The 7406-nt window shown below is 37.8% G+C and overlaps 1 pseudogene; it reads right to left on the bottom strand.

Moving 5' to 3' along the window:
- Positions 1-7010: 7010 nt before the first annotated feature.
- On the bottom strand, positions 7011-7121 carry LOC128777944 (U4 spliceosomal RNA; annotated as a pseudogene).
- Between the last annotated feature and the right edge of the window lie 285 nt (positions 7122-7406).

The raw sequence follows: 7406 nt of genomic DNA, 5'->3' as shown, positions 1-7406 counted from the left end.
AAGGCATAGGTAGAGATACGACATCAGGGAATGCCAATGTTTATAGGTTAAGTTGAGTCAGCAAAGAAGACTAAGGAAAAGAAGTCAGGAACAGCTAGTAATAAAATAACAGCCAACATTCCTACGCTGCATTCTATACGCAGGGCACTTTTCTAAATGCTTTATAAATATTAGCTCATTATTCCTTATAACAACCCTATCAGTCAAATCCTATTTTCATTCCATTTTGTATATGAGGATGGTTAGTTATAGGTCAATGAAAATTAATTTGCTGGGATCACAGAGTCAGTGAGCGTATGAGCTGAGATTTGAACCCAGGCAGTCTGGCACCACAATCTAAATTGCCTTGTCATACGACATCTCCCAAATCAGAGGCATATGTCTCATAGGAGTTAAGAGAAGGAAGTTTTTCGGGAAAGAGGGAATAGCCAGTTGTATTGAACACGGTTAATAAACCAAATAAGATGAGGAGGGTGGTTTCAATTCGGTTTGGCAACATGGAGAACATTGGTGACCTTAACATGACCAGTTTCAGTTCCTCAGGTGGGAACATCAGCTCATTTGTAAGGTTTGAAGGTGATTAGAAGGTGAGAATTCTAGACTTAAAATACATAATTGTATTTATTTATTCATGTTATAAAGAATCATGCATGTGTGTATCTGTGTGTAGGAATTAAATAAACTTCTAGACTTAAGGTTAATTAAGAGTCAAAATGAGTAATATAGACTTTTATAGTCAAATTAGTCAGATACCCACTAGTATATTTAAATTATAATCTGGAATAATTATAGAACTGGTATGTGATTTATTTTGCTACCCACCAAGCATTATTAATCTTTTTTTTTCCAATTGACTTCTTTCCTAGATCTTTTCTTTCTCTACTTTAATCTTCTCATTTTGCCTGCTTTGAAATAGAGACCTGTGCCTCTGGTAGGAACACAGCCATGTCTGTCAAATTATGGCCCTGACTATCACTAAGGCATTGAATTCCACAAGTACGTGCCTCTTAACCTGTAACGAGCAGCAGGTTACTGTAATTCCGTGTGTGAATTTCTGGGATAAACATTACAGGCGTTTCTTTCGTTGTGATAAATATCTAGGAAATCTCACTGCAATCTTGGCATAGTAAATCTTAAATCCGAGTGTATCCTAGAGTCAAACCAAATATATTACACAGGGATTATAAACAAATCAGATAACAGTTTTGTTTGCATCTACCAGTTTTAAGAAGGTATCTTATGGTATCAATGTATTCTTTAGAGAATTGGCTGGTGCTACAACATTCTGCTATATTTCATTATTAAAGTGACTGGTGGTTCAAATTCTTGAACTGGACTTTAAGCATGATGGATATGAAACTATACTTCTAGTAATAATAAACTCATTTTTATGGATTAAGAGGAATATTCTGAGAGGGGAACCACAGACAATAAACAAATGAAGCATATTCAATTATTATTTCATCTGAATAATGTTTTCTCTATGGATAAAGTCACAGCCATGAGTCCGCTGAAGTGGCATTATGATATGATGTTAACTGTGTGTGAAGTCCTGTGTTCACAAGGGCAGAATTATTACATTTCTATGTAAATAAAACATCATTATCAAAGTGTAAGGTGTTTGCCTTTGCTTTTGTTGTCCTACATTTTCATGTTAATAATCACAGAGGAAAGGAACACTAGGCTTCAGGTGTACAGCCCAGAGAGAATGTTTGCAACTAACTAGTGGTATGATGTTAGCCAGTTACTTAATCCATCTGAGTCTCAATTTTCTCACCTGCAAACTGGGAATAATAATACCTACTTTGCATGTAAAAAGCACTCAGTAAATGTTTTCTAATCTTGGCTTTAGTAGGGCTGATATCACATTTATGTACAGAAATCACCGTGCCATCAGTGTAATGATCCTTGCCATTTTGCTGGAATAGGCAATGGAGGGTAATTCCGGTCTAGAAATCTTTAAGCACACAGAAGATACTCATTCATTTGGACACATACCAATCTAGGCCTAAATTAAAAAGGACAAATTAGATGACTTGTGAGGTCTAGTTCTCTTTCCAACTGAAACAAAAAGATAAATATCTTGCATAAATAAATATTAATCCAAGTATGATGCACGTTGAGATAAAACTGTAGGAACTGCCTGACCATTTACTTGTTTAGTGTCCCTCACATCATCCAGCATGGCCTGACTCTTTGGCTTTGATTTTTGGCACTAATGATGATCTTTTTAAAAAGCCCATAAATTCATTTGAATGAGTATCCGTGGCACAGATCAAGTTTTGACTGGTAGAGCCAAGTCATGCTCTTTCCCTGTGCTTTTCCTTGGCTCCCTGTCCAATGTTCCCATTGCTTTTCCCACAAAGGACAGCGACTTGCTCAGTGTCCAGCCCACACAAAGGAAGAGGCTTATTAAAGTGCAGATACAGGTTTGTTTCCAACAAAACCAATGCCTGAAAATGAAGTATTCATTCCATCAGTATCTGATGACAGAAAACAACTGGTCTGACTAATGTTTTCATTATGTTAACAGGTGTTTAATATCCTGAATATAATACATGCTGTGGTTTAATAGAAAGAACATAAACATAGGAATCAGAAAGGCTGGGCTTAAAGTCAGGTTCTGCTCCTTATAAATGCCTCAACCTTTATGATCTTCATGTTATCTATAAAATTGGTGTAATTGTGCTCACGCCAAAATGTTTCATGAGAATTAAAATAGGTAGCATGTGTAAAATACTTAGGTTTCAAATAAAGGCAACTAAAAATAGTATGAAAGAGGAGAAGAGAATGGGAGAAGGGTCTCAGTTAGGGGACTATTGTAATATATAAGTAAGAAATGATAAAGTGGTGAGAGATTTTTTAAAAACCCTCAATGTTTTCTGGGATCTACTCCAGTTGTAGGGATGATAGGGTGGTCGGGAGAAAATGGAGCAATAAACAGGAGGGCTGTGGGAGGAGCAGAGGAGAAGGAGAACACAGAGGTTTAAAGCTGAACTTGGTAAGCTGAAAATACTCAACAGACATCCACGCGGAGTTCAGGGAAGAGGCACGGGCTGGAAATACAATCAAGGGAGTCATCAGTATATAGATGACAGTTAAAACCATGAGGCTAAATGAGGTCACTAAAGAAGTACATGGAAAAAGAGGAGAGCAGAGGACCACAGGCTGAGCCTTAGACGGTCTTGGGAGCACCAATGTTTGGAAGTCAGACTGATGAGGATGTACCAGAAAAGAAGACAAACTAAGACTAGCTCCTTTTCTGAATCTATTTATATTTGCAATATCTTTGAACATCATGGTGCTATGGCAGAGTAAATAGGGGTTGCCATAAATTATTCAGAAGAATCTAGGAAAGAAATAGCTATAGGCACCTGGGTGGCTCAGTCAATTAAGCATCCAACCCTTGATTTCGGGTCAGGTCACCATCTTACGGTTTGTGAGATAGAGCCCCACACGGACAGCGCAGAGCCTGCTTGGGATTCTCTCCCTCCCTCTCTCTCTCTTAGTCCCTCCTCTGTTCACACTCTCTTTCTCTCAAAATAAATAAACTTAAATAAAGAAAGAGCTATTATAAACTACCGTATGATAAATTAAAGGTATAAAGAATCAATGTGTGCATATGTTTTCATAGTTTCTCAATTTATATTTCCTTTGGTGGCAAAAAAAGTTTAATTTACACAGAAGTTCAAAGGTACAAAGGATAAATCCTCAACATGTGCTTTCATATCTCAGTTTCTGTATCCTTTTATTTACAGCAGATGGTACACGAAGGCAAAAATTCACCCCAGAGTTTGTCCTCCATGGTATCTTAAAAACACAAAGGCGCTAATTTGTGTTTTGAAAGACAGGGTCTATTTCAACAATTTCCATTTTTCTAAGGACAGTCATTCAAAAAAATTCATATTGTATACAAGGAAGACTTTATGTAATATAATATTCTGCAGCAGGGTGTTCGGCTTGCTCTCATTCAATTCCCTTATTGGCAACTATTCGTAACACAAATGCTTTTTGTCCTTTCCTCCCTCTCCCTGCCACAATAGACCAAGTAATTAACCAAGTGAAGAGGCTGTCAATTAAACACTGATACTAATCTAGGCATAAAAGCTTCTTTAGGGAACATCGGTTTTGAACATATTTTCAGCATTATCAGCATTGATTTTATTCAATCCAATTCTCATACAATCGAGTGCTCCAAATGTTTACATGCCATCCAGGCAACGCTTGCAACATGGATGACCCACGCTGTAGAAACAGCGCTCACAAAGAATGTACGAAGAATAAGCTCTCTATTGTGCCTCCGAGGCCTATTTTTCCAGGAATAGATGTTCCATCATTAATTAATGTCGCACATCTTTAATGATAAGATTGTCAAAGACAATTAAGGAAATGATTACAAGTGTCCTTGGCAACTGGAATGCCTACTGATTTTAGCTTACTTTCCCTAAGTGTGGCTTAAAGGTCATTTCTTTGAAGTGTGAAGACTTAAGCATGCCTTGCATTGGTGTCATTATGTACAAATGTTACACAAAAAGGAGACATCTTTTTAGCTTGATTTCTTCAACACGAATTAGAAGATATTTGAAAATAATTACATTTTTGAGCCATTGCTTCAGCCATTAACTTCAGGAATTGCTAGAGTTGTTACCTGTCTTGTTAACCTGTATGATTAACTCACATACTGTGCACTGCAATTAGTTTCCTTTAAATAAATTAACTTGGGGCCCTCGCTGGCTATCAACGATTTCCTCCTTTCTCTGACTTTCACTTCAGTATGCATCCATTCAGACAGACTTGCCCAAGCCTGTGAGCCCTTGGGGCTTCATGAAAAGCCTCCTCTTTCAAATCATTGTCGAAAACTGTGGAGAGTCTGTAACTGTACCCTTTCTTCAAGCCAATGAGTTCATCTTCTAGCTTCACGGATGCACAGCAGGCAGCAGAAGCACCTTGGTTGCTACACTTCTCTTTATCCCAAATCCCATGCAAATGAGACAGGGATGCGGGTGGATGTGACACACAAAATGAATTTGAATGACAGCTCAAAAGCCCCATGTGTAGAGAACCCTGATCTTTTATCATGGGCACCAAGCAAACCCATGTGACTTGTTCTAGAGGAAAAAACTGTCTTTAACATACTGGACAGGAAGTAAACCTACCTTCTGCTCTAGAGGGAGACACTATCTCTCTATTTAAAGGCTTTCTCTTACACAAAAATCCGTGTAAAGATAAAGGTAATCAGCACCTCTAGTTGGAGGACTTGCAGAAACATGAGAAGCCGATGGAGAGTCTTTTCCTAACACCTATTTCTGCCAGACATTAATTATGACAGAATGTCTGGCAGAGAAATATTAACCATTATCACCTTTGAAGGAAGACTTCAAACCACACATGCTCCATTCCGGAAAAACATTCTAATGACCCTTTCCCCACCCACTCCTACTCCATTCCCCAAGCATGCCATTTTCCCTCCTGATATTAAGGCCTATGATATTTTCACTGGTTTTTCTTTGTGCTAGCCACACAAGAGTCATGTCTAATGCTCAGTCATATAAATCATGGCAATGCCAAACAATACCTTATTTGCTTCATCCTTCTTTCCCTAGCCCTATGCTTCCATTTGCTTTTAACATTTTCATTTACTTATAAAAGAACTTACTGCATATAGTCTGTATTGGAAACTGCCTTAAAATATCTTAGGAGAGAAGCTGTTACATATTTTAAAATAAATATCAAATAATGGAAAGATTGCACAGGCCAAAATAGTAGAACTATTTAAAAAAATTTCATAAACAGACCAATCACCAATGACCTCTCGAAAGATATTTCAAAGCACTTCTTCAAATTCATTCATCTCGTAGCTATTCCCCAAAGTATTCTAAAATATCAGAAGAGGTGAGATAAGGGACATCACAATAGTGAATAAAACAGGCCTGCTAATTTTTAAATTCATATTGGTTACTGGTAATGATAGTAGCATACATTTATTGTATTAAAAATATGTGAGATATAACAAAGAAAAATTAAATTGTCCACAGTATATCACTATCTAATATAAACAATGCTAACTTTTGTGTGTGTGTGCGCTATGCATTAGAATCACCTGGGGATTTCTTTCTTTCTTTCTTTCTTTCTTTCTTTCTTTCTCTGTCTTTATTTCTCTCTTAATATAATTTATTGTCAAATTGGCTTCCATACAATACCCAATGCTCATCCCAACAATTGCCCTCCTCAATGCCCATCCCCCACCCCTCATCAACCCTCAGTTTGTTCTCTGTATTGAGAAGTCTCTTACGGTTTGCCTCCCTCTCTCTCCGTTTGTAACTTTTTTTCCCCTTCCCCTCCCCCATAGTCTTCTTTTAAGTTTCTCAAGATCCACATATGAGTGAAAACATATGGTACCTGTCTTTCTCTGATTTATTTCACTTAGCATAACACCCTCCAGTTCCATTCACATTGCTACAAATGGCCAGATTTCATTCTTTCTCATGGCCAGGTAGTGGTCCATTGTATATATAAACCACATCTTCTTTATCCCTTCATCAGTTGATGGACGTTTAGGCTCTTTCCATAATTTGGCTATTGTTGAAAGTGCTGCTATAAACATTGGGGTACATGTGCCCTTATGCATCAGCACTCCTGTATCCCTTGGGTTAATTCCTAGCAGTGTTATTGCTGGGTCACAGGGTAGTTCTATTTTTAATTTTTTGAGGAACCTCTACACTGTTTTCCAGAGTGGCTGCACTAGTTTGCATTCCCACCAACAGTGCAAGAGGGTTCCCGATTCTCCACATCCTCGCCAGCATCTATAGTCTCCTGATTTGTTCATTTTAGCCACTCTGACCAGTGTGAGGTGGTATCTCAGTGTGGCTTTGATTTGTATTTCCCTGATGATGAGTGACATTGAGCACTGTTTCATGTGTCTGTTGGCCATCTGGATGTCTTCTTTGGAAAAGTGTCTATTCATGTCTTCTGCCAATTTCTTTACTGGATTATTTGTTTTTCGGGTGTGGAGTGTGGTGACTTCTTTATAGATTTTGGATACTACAATGCTAACTTTTAATTAGCAATAATCGCACCTCAGATAAACCTCATCGGCTATGATACTGCCACGGCGCAAAGCTACAATGCTAACTTTTAAATGTAGTTCCATGTCGTTGCTGCAAATGGCAGGATTTCATTCTTTCTCATTGCCAAGTAGTATTCCATTGTATATATAAACCACATCTTCTTTATCCATTCATCAGTTGATGGACAGTTAGGCTCTTTCCATAATTTGGCTATTGTTGAAAGCGCGGCTATGGAACTGGAGGGTATTATGTTAAGTGAAATAAGTCAGTCAGAGAAAGACAGATACTATATGTTTTCACTCATGTGTGGATCTTGAGAAACTTAACAGTAGACCATAG

The sequence above is a fragment of the Panthera pardus genome, unplaced genomic scaffold (assembly GCF_024362965.1).
Source record: "Panthera pardus isolate Hobbes unplaced genomic scaffold, ASM2436296v1 HiC_scaffold_17, whole genome shotgun sequence".
Classification (NCBI taxonomy): Eukaryota; Metazoa; Chordata; class Mammalia; order Carnivora; family Felidae; genus Panthera; species Panthera pardus.
This window is presented reverse-complemented; position numbering and strand designations above follow the sequence as displayed.